The sequence below is a fragment of the Pan paniscus genome, chromosome 12 (genome assembly GCF_029289425.2).
Source record: "Pan paniscus chromosome 12, NHGRI_mPanPan1-v2.0_pri, whole genome shotgun sequence".
NCBI classification, from domain to species: domain Eukaryota; kingdom Metazoa; phylum Chordata; class Mammalia; order Primates; family Hominidae; genus Pan; species Pan paniscus.
Window position 1 is genome coordinate 61657874 of NC_073261.2, and position 14130 is coordinate 61672003.

Sequence of the window (14130 nt, forward strand, 5' to 3'; positions counted from 1 at the left end):
ATGGGAAGTCTAGGGTGGACCACTACAGTAAGCCTAGTCTTGCATCAAGTGAACTTACCTTCTAGAAGAAGTTTTAAGTGGCCTTCCTGGGAATCCATCTTTCCTTTTAAGTCTGGGCAAAAATGGTTAGCAGGCTTTCTTTTTGTCCTTGGACACCTAAGGGTAGAATAGTCTCTGCGCTAGCTGTTGCCGTGGCTCAGCAAGAGAGGGGAGGAAAAGGGAATGGAGCACACATTTTACCCATTTATTATTCACTAGCTATCACCTTGGGAAGCAAAAAGTGCGCCTGAGAATAGAATATATGGACACAGTATGGATATATTTTAGTTTCTTGAGAATAAAAATTATTCAAGACTGAGCACAGTAGCTCACACGTGTAATCCTAGTGCTTTGGGAGGCTGAGTTGAGAGGATTGCCTGAGGCCTGGAGTACGAGACCGGTCTGGCAACATAGCGAGACCCCTGTCTCTGCACAAAAAAGATTAGCTATAGGTGGTGGTGCACACCTGTGGTCCCAGCTAGCTTCTTGAGGGGCTGAGGCAGAAGGATGGCTTGAGCCCAAGAGGTCAAGGCTGCAGTGAGCTATGATTGAGCCACTGCACTCAAGCCTGGGTGACAGAGTGAGAAACTGTTTAAAAAAAATTATTTCATAGCTTTGAGAAGCCTGATACATCAATATGGGCCCCATGGACAAGGGAAGTTCCTAAAAAAATGGAAGAATCACTGGAAGGGGAATAAAACGTGGGTTGGAGGCTTTTGACAGTTACTGAAGACGCTTTCTTCCTCGGTTTTCCCTAGAGCAGCCCTGCCTACAAGATGGGTGTCCTCCAGACCTAATATAACAAATTTAGGAAGTTTGCATATATTGCTATGATTTATAGATATAATCTCTCTAAATTGTTTTGCTTTGGAATTAGCTGAAGTTCCTGATGTGTGTGTGTGTGTTTAAATTCTCAAATGAAATGTTATGTGACTGTGGCTTTTGTTTTCATTTTCTTGGATATTTGAAAATAGTAAGAATCTCTGTTTTTATAGTACAGGTGTTTGTTCATTTGGAGCTAAATCTAAGATAGGATAATACAACGTATGCTTATCTCTTATATTTAAATTAGGGGAAAAAGGCTGGGCGTGGTGGCTCATGCCTGTAATCCCAGCACTTTGGGAGGCCAAGGCTTGCGGATCACCTGAGGTCAGGAGTTCGAGACCAGTCCGGCCAACATGGTGAAACCGCATCTCTACTAAAAATACAAAAACTAGCTGAGCGTGATGGTGCGTGCCTGTAATACCAGCTACTCGGGAGGCTGAGGCAGGGGAATTGCTTGAACCCGGGAGGCAGAGGTTGCAGTGAGCCAAGATCGTGCCACTAGACTCCAGCCTGGGAGACAGAGTGAAATGCCGTCTCAAAAAAAATAAATAAATAAATAAATTAGGGGAAAAAAACCCCAAAGTCTCAATGTTTATCTGTTAATAACAGTATTCGGATACTTATGTGGATACTTCTTTTAAAAAAAAAAAAAAAAGATTATCTGTATGAAAAGTTTCTTTTCCTGAAAATGATTTCTCCTAGAACCATCAATCTATATGATTCAAAAAGCCACCAAAGATGTTAATTTTGTTAATTATCTAGAAAGTTGTGATGGTTTTGAGGGTGTATACATATGTCACAGCTTATTAAATTGTACATTTTAAATATATGCACTTACTATATATCAATAAAACTTTTAAAAAAGCCAACCAGATTGTAAGGTATATTTTCAGGATAAAATACTTATTATCTTTGGGAGGCCGAGGCAGGCAGATCACCTGAGGTCAGGAGTTCAAGACCAGGCTGGCCAACATGGTGAATCCCCGTCTCTACTAAAAATACAAAAAATTAGCCAGATGTGGTGGCGGGCACCTGTAATCCCAGCTACTTGGGAGGCTGAGGCAGGACAATTGCTTGAACCCAGGAGGCGGAGGTTGCAGTGAGCCGAGACTGTGCCACTGTGCTCTAGCCTGGGCCACTGACTGAAACTCTGTCTCAGAAAAAAAAAAAATATATATATATATAATATTTTTATATTATATATTATATAATATACAATTATATATAATATATATTTATATATTATATATAATATATATTTTATATATTATATAATATACGATTATATATAATATATATTTTATATATTATATATACAATTGTATATTATATATATACACACACACATTTCTTATAATAGGTATTTTCCTTTTTTGGAAATGGAGTTTTGCTCTTGTTGCCCAGACTGGAGTACAATGGCGCGATCTTGGCTCACTGCAACCTCCGCCTCCTGGGTTCAAACGATTCTTCTGCCTCAGCCTCCCGAGTAGCTGGGTTTACAGACACCCACCACCACTCCCGGCTAATTTTTTGTATTTTTAGTAGAGACAGGGTTTCACCATGTTGGCCAGGCTGGTCTCGAACTCCTGGCCTCAGCCTCCCAAAGTGCTGGGATTACAGGCGTGAGCCACCATGCCCGGCCAAGAATTATATTTTTAAAGTTTGTTATTTATGTTTTATTTCTTTATTTCATCCACCCTTTATTCACCTATATCTCATACCCCAGAAACACATATTTCAAGTAAGAAAGACAAATAGAATTAAGGAGGGCTTTGTGCCCATTGAAATTTAGATATAGGACCTTAGAGAGCTTTTTTACCATATGTAAGACTCACTGGAGTATCTTTAAGTAATTTGCCCAAATTTGAATTTGGAGAATTGGAGTTGTGTATTCTTCAAGGAATCCTTTTCTTATAGTTTAACAGATTGTGACTTATCTTTGGCAAGGAGTAAAGAGCATGATTTTAGCGAGTCTTTTTCCTCCTCTTTTCTTTCTTTCTTTTTTTTTTGGAAGAGGTTAAATGGCTTAATGCTTTTTAAATATTCCTTTGTCTCCCCTGCATGTTATACATTAAATTTTGGCATGTTGGGCCATAGACTCTATGAATAGATTTGTTTAGGGAAGAACCAGGTTTGTTCAATTATTCTTGCCTGTATGGTCTTCAGCACAGTACAGATACCTTAATATAAGTTTGTTAATTGGTGGTTTAATGTTAATCAAACATTCCTTATGTTGCCCAGTATATATATCAGGCAAATTTCTGTATGTATAATATCAGGAATTTTTTTTTTTTTTTGAGGTAAGGTCTTGCTCTGTTGCCCAGGCTGGAATGCAGTGGTGTGGTCACTGCCTACTGCAGACTCAACCTCCCAGGCTCAAGCAATCCTCCCACCTCAGCCTCTCCAGTAGCTGGGACTACAAGGTGTGCACCATCACTCTTGGATAATTTTTATTTTATTTTATTTTTTGAGACGAAATTTCATTCTTGTTGCCCAGGCTGGAGTGCAATGGCACAATCTCAGCTCACTGTAACCTCCACCTCCCAGGTTCAAGCGATTCTCCTGCCTCAGCCTCCTGAGTAGCTGGGATTACAGGCACCCACCACCACACCCGGCTAATGTTTTTGTATTTTTAGTAGAGATAGGGTTTCACCATGTTGGCCAGATGATCTCGAACTCCTGACCTTCAGGTGATCCACCTGCCTCGGCCTCCCAAAGTGCTGGGATTACAGGCGTGAACCACCACGCCTGACCAATTTTTAACTTTTTCTTGTAGAGATGGAGTCTCACGAGGTTGTTTAAGCTTTTCTTGAACTCCTGGCCTCAAGCAATCCTCTTGCCTCAGCCTCCTGGAGTGCTGGGATTACAGTTGTGAGCCACAGTGCTGGGCTGAAGCTTCTTTGTTGTTGGAATTAATGCCTATGTTAAATTTAGAACATTGGCAAATTTTCATGAATTAAAAAAATAGTCTATAAAAATGATCAGAATTGTGTTTCTGGGGTTGGGGCTATCAGGGCATTAATGAGTGATTTGAAAGCTCTAGCTCTTTTTACAACACTAGCAGGACACGTTGGAATCACCTATGTCTAGGCCACAACCCAGAGGTGAGGCCCTGGGTTATTGTAATGTGTAGCCACACTGTGCTCTATGATGCTGTCTCTCATACCGTATTCCCCCATACCCAAGCTTTCTATCATAAAACTTTTCAGACATGTAGAAAACCTAACAGAATAAGTCAACAAACACCCATATTCTCTCTACCCAGATTCAGTAGTTATTAACCTTTTGCTGTATTGGCTTTATGAGTCTGTCCCTCTTTCTCTGTATGAGTACTTTTTTCCTGTACCATGTGAAAGTAAGTTTCAGACATCATGAGTCCTTACCATTAAATACTTCAGAATATATGTTCTGAGAATAAGGACATTTTCTACATAACCACAATGCCATTATCATCCCTAGGAAAATTGGTAATAACTTGGAATGCTTTTCAAAAATTCAGTTCATTAAAGACATATGAATTTATATCCTACTAAAAATTAAATGCATATAAAGTGAGAAGTTTCACAGAATATGGAATTTTGGAAATTTTCTGGTAAAGATATGCATTTCTTCTCTGTGTTTACAAGTGAGGCCACTACTTCAAACATTTTTATGAGGTAAACACATTTTCTATGTTTAGTGAGGTAAAATCTTTTCTAGCTCTCCCAACTCATGATCATAGCAATGAGAAGAAAGAAACATTTCTCAAAGTTCATGCCACAATGTGGTTTAGTGGAAGAAGTTCAGTCTTGAGTCAGAAGGAACAGTGTTGGTTTAAATAGTTGCTCTGCCCGTTCACTGGAGGTGACCTTGCAGAAGTGAAGTTCTTTTATCAGTTAAGATGCTTTTAGAAACTGCCCTCAAGCTCACTGGAATCATCAGGAAATGTATTCTTTCACAAAAAAAAATTCAGAGGCAGGGCAGGCTTCAGGGTTGGTCAGTTCTGGAGCTCAGGTTCTGAGTGTCCTTCTGCCTTGCCAGGCTCCTTGTTGGCTCTGACTTTGTTTCACCTCCTTCCTCCAGCTGGTTTATAGCCATATATCACCATATTCAGAAGTCAGAAACCTCTCCACAGGGATGGACCGTCAGTTTTCCTGTCTGATTGGGCATCTCTGCCCACTTCTGGATCAGTAACTGTCTTCAGAGAGCGTTCTGCCCTGGATGGCTTGGACTAACCTGTAACCCTACCCCTAAAGCCAGGATGGCGTTCACTTAGGGAGAGGAAGGGAGGAATGGATGTTGGGTATGTCTCTAAGACTTCATTTTCTTTGCTGTAAAATGGGAACAATGATATCTACCTCTATGCTTATTACTGACATAAAATAAGTAAAACAACAAACACAAAGCTGATATTTAATAAATGTTAATTCCTGTTCTTTCTTCTCTCCTTTCAATCTTATATAAAATCCTATCTTCCACTGATGCTGCCACCCTCCATACTGGTAAGCATTTGTTTTTTTTTTTGTTTTTTTCTTTTTGTTTTTGTTTTTTTGAGACGGAGTCTCACTCGTCGCCCAGGCTGGAGTGCAGTGGCGCCATCTCGGCTCACTGCAAGCTCTGCCTCCCGGGTTCATGCCATTCTCCTGCCTCAGCCTCCCGAGTAGCTGGGACTACAGGCGCCCACCACCAAGCCCAGCTAATTTTTTGTATTTTTAGTAGAGACGGGGTTTCACCGTGTTAGCCAGGATGGTCTCAATCTCCTGACCTTGTGATCCGCCCGCTTCAGCCTCCCAAAGTGCTGGGATTACAGGCGTGAGCCACCGCGCCTGGCCGCTGGTAAGCATTTGTAAGTGACTCTCCCTTGGCTGGTCTCCTACCTGACCTCTCACCTCACTGTCTAGGGCATAGCATTTTATGTGAGCTTTGCAAATTGGTCAGACCTTCCATTAACCTATCTTGCCCATCTTATTTTTTTCTTATATATTTATTTTAAAATTTTTCTGTAATATATCCCTAGAAACATCTTACATAATTTCAACTTCACTTGATATTTTTCTAAAACCGAGGAAGGGAAATTGTTAACAATGTGTACAAGGCCAGGCATGGCAGCATGCACCTGTAGTCCCAGCTACTCTAGAGGCCAAGGCAGGAGGATCACTTGAACCCAGGAGTGTGACATCAACATGGGCAACATAGCAAGACCCCATATTTTAAAAATAACACTTAAAAAACAGTGTGTTGTACATATTTATCAAATGTGAAAAAAAAATCTCTTCAGCTTTGCTGTCCATAAACACAGAGTTGAAATAGATTTCCCCCTTTATGAAAAGAAAACCATGATGACCCATGAAAAGGTAAGCAAAATAAAATGCTGTTTGAAATATAGTAACTTGTTTGTCCAGGATAGACCAGGTCTTTGATATTTTAGGAAAATCTAGACTCACCACAGTAGTGTAGCTGCTCCAGTTTCAAAGAATTTCCTTTAGAAAAAAAATCGTGTCTAATTCCAGCCTGGCCAAGATGGTAAAACCTCGTCTTTACTAAAAATACAAAAATTAGCCAGGCATGGTGGCGGGTGCCTGTAATCTCAGCTACTCGGGAGGCTGAGGCAGAAGAATCACTTGAACCCGGGAGGTGGAGGTTGCGGTGAGCCGAGATCACGCCACTGCACACTTGCCTGGGTGATAGAGCGAGACTCTGTCTCAAAAAAAAAAAAAAAAAAACGTGTCTAATTTACCAATAAATCTCTTTAGGATTCTTTGGTCTTGAACCCTCTCATACCTACTGCAAGAGAGAGTCATCTTCCAAAGACATGTTTTCCAATACTCTATGCAGGAACAATGGAGGGTCTTTGTTCAGGCATGCCCTTTTCAAAATAGAGAGAGAAGGACTGTCATATTTTTCTCGCTATGGTATTTCTAAAGCACTTCTGAAACACCTGTGACTTCCTGCAAAATTGCCACAACCCAATTACATGGGATGTTCTTCCCTTTTGAATTTTCTTCCAAAATGACAGCATCACTCTTGAAGGAAAGTTATTGATGCCTGTTGACCCCTGTAAGTAGAACGTTTAACTCTGCCATCCTCCATGACAAGAGAATGGAAGAAGGGTGAAAAGTCTGGTCTCTCTCTTGACTTGGAAGATGCTGAACCCTGGCCTGTTCCTTTCTGTTACTTTTTTTCAGTGTCTTTAATTTTTAGATTTAGTGTTGAAGTAGCTATTGATCCGTTAGGCTCTGTGAATACTGAAAATACTCAGATTTTGGATGGTTCGATCCATAATTCAGAGCTTCTGCTGGCATGAATCTTTTCAGCCAGAGAGATGTTTTTTAAAGGAACTCTTTAAGTGTGTGTTGATGATTCTAACACATCTCAAATTAGGTTCTATAATTGTAATGCTGCACAATGAAAGCAAAACTCTGAGATAAATTATAATTTTATTAAAGAAGCCAGAGAATGGGACATTGTGGCTATAATTTTGTTTAAAAGTGCTGAGTTTTGAGAATATAAAAATTTGAAATTCATATTGCATTCCTTGAAGTGCTATTGGTTATTTTTAAGAAGGATGAAATATGATTATAACTTATGAAGCTTGGTTTCATTTGAGCACATTTTAAATGTTAGTGCCTTGCAGAAAAGTTTTGTGGACGAGATTCCCTTTGCTGTGTAACAAATGCTTTTACTGTTTAGCCAAGGTTTGTTACTAACGGCTCAGAGGCTGAAATGAAAAGTGAAATGTCTGTTGTTTCCCATCTAGTAGCTTGATTTTATTTTTATTTCCACTACCCAGTGCTAAAAAAAGAAAGCCAAGATCAAGATCCAAAAGCTCAAACAAACTAACATTTAATTTCCCAACTAGAGTTAAGACTGACCTTGCCGTGATGTGAAAGTCTTGTATGGGAAACGTTTATTCATGGCTGTGCAGTTGACCATACTCATTGCTGGATCAGGGTGTATTCTTGTCTTCAGACAATCAAGCAGGTAAAAACCAGTCGAGACTAAGCAGTTGGACTGACTCAATTTCTCTTTTTCGTCTCTGTTGAGAAATGTTTTAACTGTGTTTCTTGCCCCTACTTCTTGGTCTACCTGAGAGAATGGAACAAAAGTCTAATTCAGTGGATTGGAAAGCAACGAAGAGTCCAGAGTGTATTATCTGCCACTTATTACTGAAGGTTTATACTCCAATGATAGAGCAATCACTAGCGCTTTGTCTTTGTGTTTGCTAATTTCTTGATTCTGTCATTCCTGTGTACTCTCTTGGAGCTTCTCATGGGCAAGATCTACAACTTCAAGTTGTGTGCGATGGATTTTAAGGGCAAACTGCCATAGTTCCAGGTCATTTATTGTTTTCATTTTTCTTGAGGAATTCTTATTCTGACTGAAAACTGCAGGATGACCAGTGAAAAATTGTTGACCAGCTAAGGAAAATGTATTTACAATAGTTTTTAAAAACTATTTGGAAAAGAGATTATATTTGGAGAAAATTTGTCTGTACTTTGGCTAAGTCCCTAGACATAAACTTTATTGTGTACCAGGTCATGGATCCATCTTTTCTACCTTAGCATGAAATCCATGTGGTACAAAGACACTCATGTCTTCTCAGCACTGTTGTGTTCCACTGCCACTAATTTCACGTTATCACTAGTGTAGTGATTACTGAATGGTAAGTACACTAGATTGACATGGGTCATGAAGATTTGGTTTTATTTTTTGCAGTACTTATGCATCTTAAGAACAATATGATAAAAATGGAAACTTTTTCCACATGGGCTAATTTAGGGTTATTAATAGAGTTATACAGGCATTTGACCACTCGTTTTTCTGTTTTGATCTTACATGATGATTGGACAGGTAGATGGACAAAGAAGCATTGCATAGAAGAGATCACTTTCATGATGGAGGAGAGGTGCTTGTTACCACTACCTTTTGTTTGTCTGTGCAATCTACAAATCAGTTCATATGGCCTCTGACAGCTGTTCTGGTGACCTAGGTTCTCGTATTTTGGAGAAACTGTGACTTTTATTATTGAATAATTATGTGAATGAGGAGTTTTTTTAGAATGGATTTCCCATTTCCTAAAATAGAGGCCTTTTCTTTAAGATTCTTTTGCTTCACTTTATGTTAGTTATTCATACACTTATTGACATTGTTGGTGTGAGAATTACTCTTTTACATTGTTCTTCAGTTCAAGTTGTTAACATTCCAGCTAGCAGTATCCCTACCTCTCACCTTAGGAATACAAAATGAGATGCAGTATGGAATACTTAAATCTTAACTTTTGAATGCTAGATGCAGGTATCAGTGTAAACTTATTACACCATTATATGATGAGGGAAAAAAATAGGCATTTTTAATGACTAGGAAAAAGTTCTTGACAAAGAAAAGTTCTGTTTTGTTTAGTCAGTTACTGAAATGGAACTGAGTCTTTTTTTTTTGAGTTGGAGTTTCACTCTTGTTGCCCAGGCTGGAGTGAAATGGCCCTATCTCGGATCACTGCAACCTCCATCTCCCGGGTTCAAGCGATTCTCCTGCCACAGCCTCCCAAGTAGCTGGGATTACAGGCATGCACCACCACGCCTGGCTAATTTTGTATTTTTAGTAGGGATGGGGTTTCTCCATGTTGGTCAGGCTGGTCTCAAACTCCTGACCTCAGGTGATCCACCCGCTTTTTATTAGGTGTGTCTTTGAAGCTAAAGTGATTCAGTGCTTACAGTCACCTATGAGCGTTCATGTAGTGAGTTCTCGGAACCCTTTGTGCTCCTGGAGAGGCAGTTTATGTAGCAAATGTATAGTAAGCAAGTGTATTATGACTTTTCTAACTATCACACCATTGAGCACATGATGCTTTGATGTACTGGAGTGCAACAAGCAGTTTCGCCATGGGGTGTCAAGTGGGAACTCGGGCCCTTGGTCAACCCAGTTATAAATGTCTATTCTTCACATGTCCTCCTATTTTCTTTGTGTGCATTTATAATTGCTTTTAGTGATCCTGTCAATTTGACAAACAGAAAAGGTTAGAAAAGTAAAGTCCAAATAGCCAGTTTTAGAATTTTAAGTAAAAGTTGGATAGGGGCAAATATTAAGAATAAGGGTTCCTGTCAATTCAGTTTCTCTTACTATTCCTCTTACTGATTGCCTTGACTGACAAGTTGACTGCTTTACTTTATGTGAGGTTTTATTCTTTTAAAGATAGAGTTCATGAACTTTGTACTGGCTCCAAACGTGTGAAGCTCTGCTCTAATCATTGCTTTGTTCAGTCGATAAAATTCCTGCTCATTTAAAGCATTCCTAACTGAGACTATTAATGCTCCTGCCTGCCGCCTTTTTGCTATCATTGTTTCACATCATCATTGATTCGTGTATTCAGGTGTCTTTCACCACATAAAGGAATGAAGCTGATGACAGCCATTTTCAAGTATAATCTGAAACTACTTCCACATTTTTCTACAAAGGTGTTTGGCATCTGGATTAGCACTTATGTTGGGGAGGAACCCTGGGATAGATAGCTCTTTAGGTTTCTTGACGTGTTTAGGATATGTGGCCAATGTTACTTGCTGGCACCAACCCTGAAAAAGTTGAACTGGTGTCATACTTTTTATGCTCCTGTTACGTCTAACTATAAAATGAAGGAAGTGCTCATGGCACTTCCCCCTTATTTAGTGAGTTCTCCTCCGCAGCTCTCGGAGGAGTTGGCCAGGGTCCGGCTGGATGCGCAGTCCATGTTTCTGTTCTTTTCTAGTTCCTGTAATGTAATGTTGCATAAAACTTTTACTCGTTATCTTCTTTTTTTCTTATGTCCTCCTAAAAATTGAAAAGTAGTATTTTCTATTATCATCACCATTTCTCATACACTGAGAATAAGGCCCATCTTGGCTAAGTGTTTGACCTAGGATTATATGTAATGAACTGCAGAGCCAAAAACAGAACTTGGGATTCTTTCTGGGCTTCATTTTATTCCTGAGCCATAGTTTCTCCTTTCTTCAGCTACACTTAAAACAGGACCAAAGAAACTAATTTCCAGGGACCAAGAATATTTCCCACATCTCTTCTTCAGTGTTCCAGTGTTAGGATTTACACGAGATTTATTGTCTGAGGTAAAGTTTCATTGCCAGTTATAAACACGATCCGCTCCCATATTATTCCTGATTTGACTGCTGTCCCAGAAGGTGATGGATAGTTGAAGAAAGATTATAATGAAAGCAGCCCCTATTTTCTTTTTTGCCCTCTAAATTTGATTTAACAGGCTGCTTTCTGCCAGGAAATTTCATGAATGGGCAAATGTTAATAAGCCAGATTTTCTTCCCGTTTATAGTAATAAACGTAACAAAATATCTCCCCAAAGTGGATTCAGTTAGACTATGTTAGTACTTGAGTGAGTACTTCCTGAACTTATAGGAGGAAGCAACTGCAACCACTCTGAAAATGAAGTGGTTCCTATAAAACTTGGTCACTGCAGTCTGAATATATTTCATGCTTTGAAATATTTTGTCCATAGTTCTTTTGTTAGTGAATGTAGAGCTTGAGGAGAGTTCTGTAAAAACTAGAATCAACTGTTTTGCTTTCAAAATGCTTTTTAAAAATCAAACTGAGGATAAAGTTGCCGAATGACAGGTTTTCCCCGCTTTCAGAGTAACAAAAGTGAAAGTTGCATTTTGATCAATTTTGCTTAGTCTTCTTAGTGAAATCGTAAGATCCAAAGTACATGCTGTTGTGCACACACCAAGCAGTTAAGCAGTTTTGTTGTTTTAGTGCTGCTGAACGTGAACTGGTGCATGTCCACACATGCCATGCATAAAGAGTCCATTCTTGCTCACGTGCAGCCTGAGAAGCCTGGCCATAGAGGTCTTGGGCTCAGTGGAAATTGGCAGCCTCTCTTCTCCTGTAAACAACAGCCTGACGTCACCCCATGCAGTGGTGATAGCAGACCCACTTCAGAGATTCCCAATTGACAGAGCTGTGGAAGGGCTGGCTTTGATCATCTTCAGTCACGCTTGAGTGAATGCAATGCAGAGAAATTTGTTAATGTCAGAAATACTGGAGTAGCCCTTTAAAACTGTTTTTAAAATACTTATCTGTGAATTTTCACATGTAATCCCAACAACAAATCTGTGTGATCAGCAAGAGAATTGTGGCTATTCCTATGTTAGAAATGTGCCAATTCAAGTCCAGAGAATAAAAAAGTTAGTAAGTGGTGGTGGAGTGACTGAAATTCAGGCCTTCTAAACCCTGCCTTGTCTCTCTTTCCACTATATTAAATAATTTCTGTAGAATAGTAATTGTTAATTGTTCCATTCTGCTATTTCCTCTCCCATCTAAAATGTGTGGGGTGATGATTTATGAGTTTTCTTTTTTTCCCCAGTCAAGACATCTGTGCATTAACATCAGATACACTCTTTCTGCATTTGGGAACTCCTAGACAATAAGGTAACCCACTCCTCTGCTTCTGAGAGAGCCTTTGAAAAATCTAACATAAGCCTACACTCACAACTTAATTGGAAAGATTTATTAACAAGATGATCCTGTTGCTCATTTGGCTTCTGAAAGCTACATAAAATTGACAGGATGAATCGTCGTAATTCTTTTGTGTTGTTAACTGGAAGAGACAAAACCAACATGAAAGGACTGCTCTATTAGTTAGAATTTTATTGGGGGAGGAGGAGAAAATTGAATAGCCACTGGTGAAAATATAACTTATTTGTTATATAAAATAGTTGTCTTTTCTCATGTCCCCACTTCTGGTTTATTTTCAGGCAGTTACAAAAAGTAGAAAAAGAACTATTACCTTCCATGATTTATATAGTTGCATATATGATGTGGGAATACTTCAGGCTGTAGGTAGCTCTTGGTTTTCTGTTTGTGACTAAGTTAGTTTTTCAGGGTGACATTAAGAATAGGCAGGAAGAGTGCTTAGATATCGTGGATTATCCATAGTGAAGTATGTGGACCTTCTCTGCTGAATGCCCGGAACTTGGAGCAGCTCACCTGGGAGGTGTATGTTTAGGGAATACAAATTTATGTTGATTTTAGTTTACCCTAGACTGAAAATGTATTAACATCCTATACATTAAAGCGAATGTAGTTTTAAAAAATAAACGGCTTTTTAAAATGTACTTTGGCAGATAGCAAGCACTCAAAAAAACGAGTTTTAAATAAAGCTGTGATAATCAGAAGTTAATTATTTAGCAACCTCAGTAAGCTAGCATCTATACAATAGTTGACTAAAATATACCCAAGAGAAAAAGTACATTTGGGCTGGGCACGGTGGCTCACGCCTGTAATCCTAGCACTTTGGGAGGCCGAAGCGGGAGGATCACCTGAGGTCAGGAGTTTGACACCAGCCTGGCCAACATGGTGAAACCCCGCTTCTACTAAAAATACAAAAATTAGCTGGGCCTGGTGGCGTGTGTCTGTAGTCCCAGCTACTCGGGAGGCTGAGGCAGGAGAATCACTTGAACCTGGGAGGCGGAGGTTGCAGTGAGCCAAGATTGCACCACTGCACTCCAGCCTAGGCGACTGAGCAAGACTTCGTCTCAATAAAAAAAAAAAAAAAAAAAATTTTTGGGTGAAAGAAATGTATCTTACTGAATAAAGTAAAACAATCTAAAAGGGCTATTTATTTTGCATTTTATTGCATTAAATGGAAAAAATGTTTTGCCTTTAAATGATGATACTAAAATTACAGCAGGCTGAAGGAATAAAGTATATAGAACATTCTTAAAGCCTCCATTTATGAAGAAACAAAGAAAACAAGTCACTGCCTTCTTACCGTCTTTCTCTTTTTTCTGTGAGTGACAAAGAATAAGGAGCAACTAACAGCTGCCAGCCAAAGCCTCTCACTTCTGTTCTGCAGTTAAAGTCTCAAAGTCTGGGGCTGCTGTGAGCGTGGAGTGGTGGTGCGTGCAGGGAGCGGCCCGTGCAATGCATTGTGCTGGCCTTGCTGGAGCTGCCCATGCAAGGAGCAGCCATGCCGTAAGCTACTCATGCAGGGAACGGCCATGCAGGAGCTCAAGCAGAGGGCAGCCCTTGCAGTGCTGTGGGCACCTTGTGGAATGCAGTGCAGAAAAAGCCAGTGCAGCATGCATGCCAGTCCGGGTCTTCCCCAACACTGCCCTTGGGGAAACCCACACCTATTCTTACAGGAATGGCAGCAGGGGGTCTGCCCAAACCAGCTTTAAGTTAAAAACAAAACAAAGCGAAACAATTCCTAAAGTGCCCCAGCTTATCATCTAACAGGCAGTGGAGTTTCTCAGCACTGCCTGAGGTTGTTTGTAATTGTAAACTAATAGT

At 39.8% G+C, this 14130-nt stretch overlaps 1 protein-coding gene across 1 annotated transcript in view; it reads left to right on the forward strand.

The window, feature by feature from the left end:
- SERTAD2 (SERTA domain containing 2) overlaps positions 1–14130 on the forward strand; it is a 122520-nt gene that overhangs the window by 12146 nt on the left and 96244 nt on the right. The window lies entirely within an intron of this gene.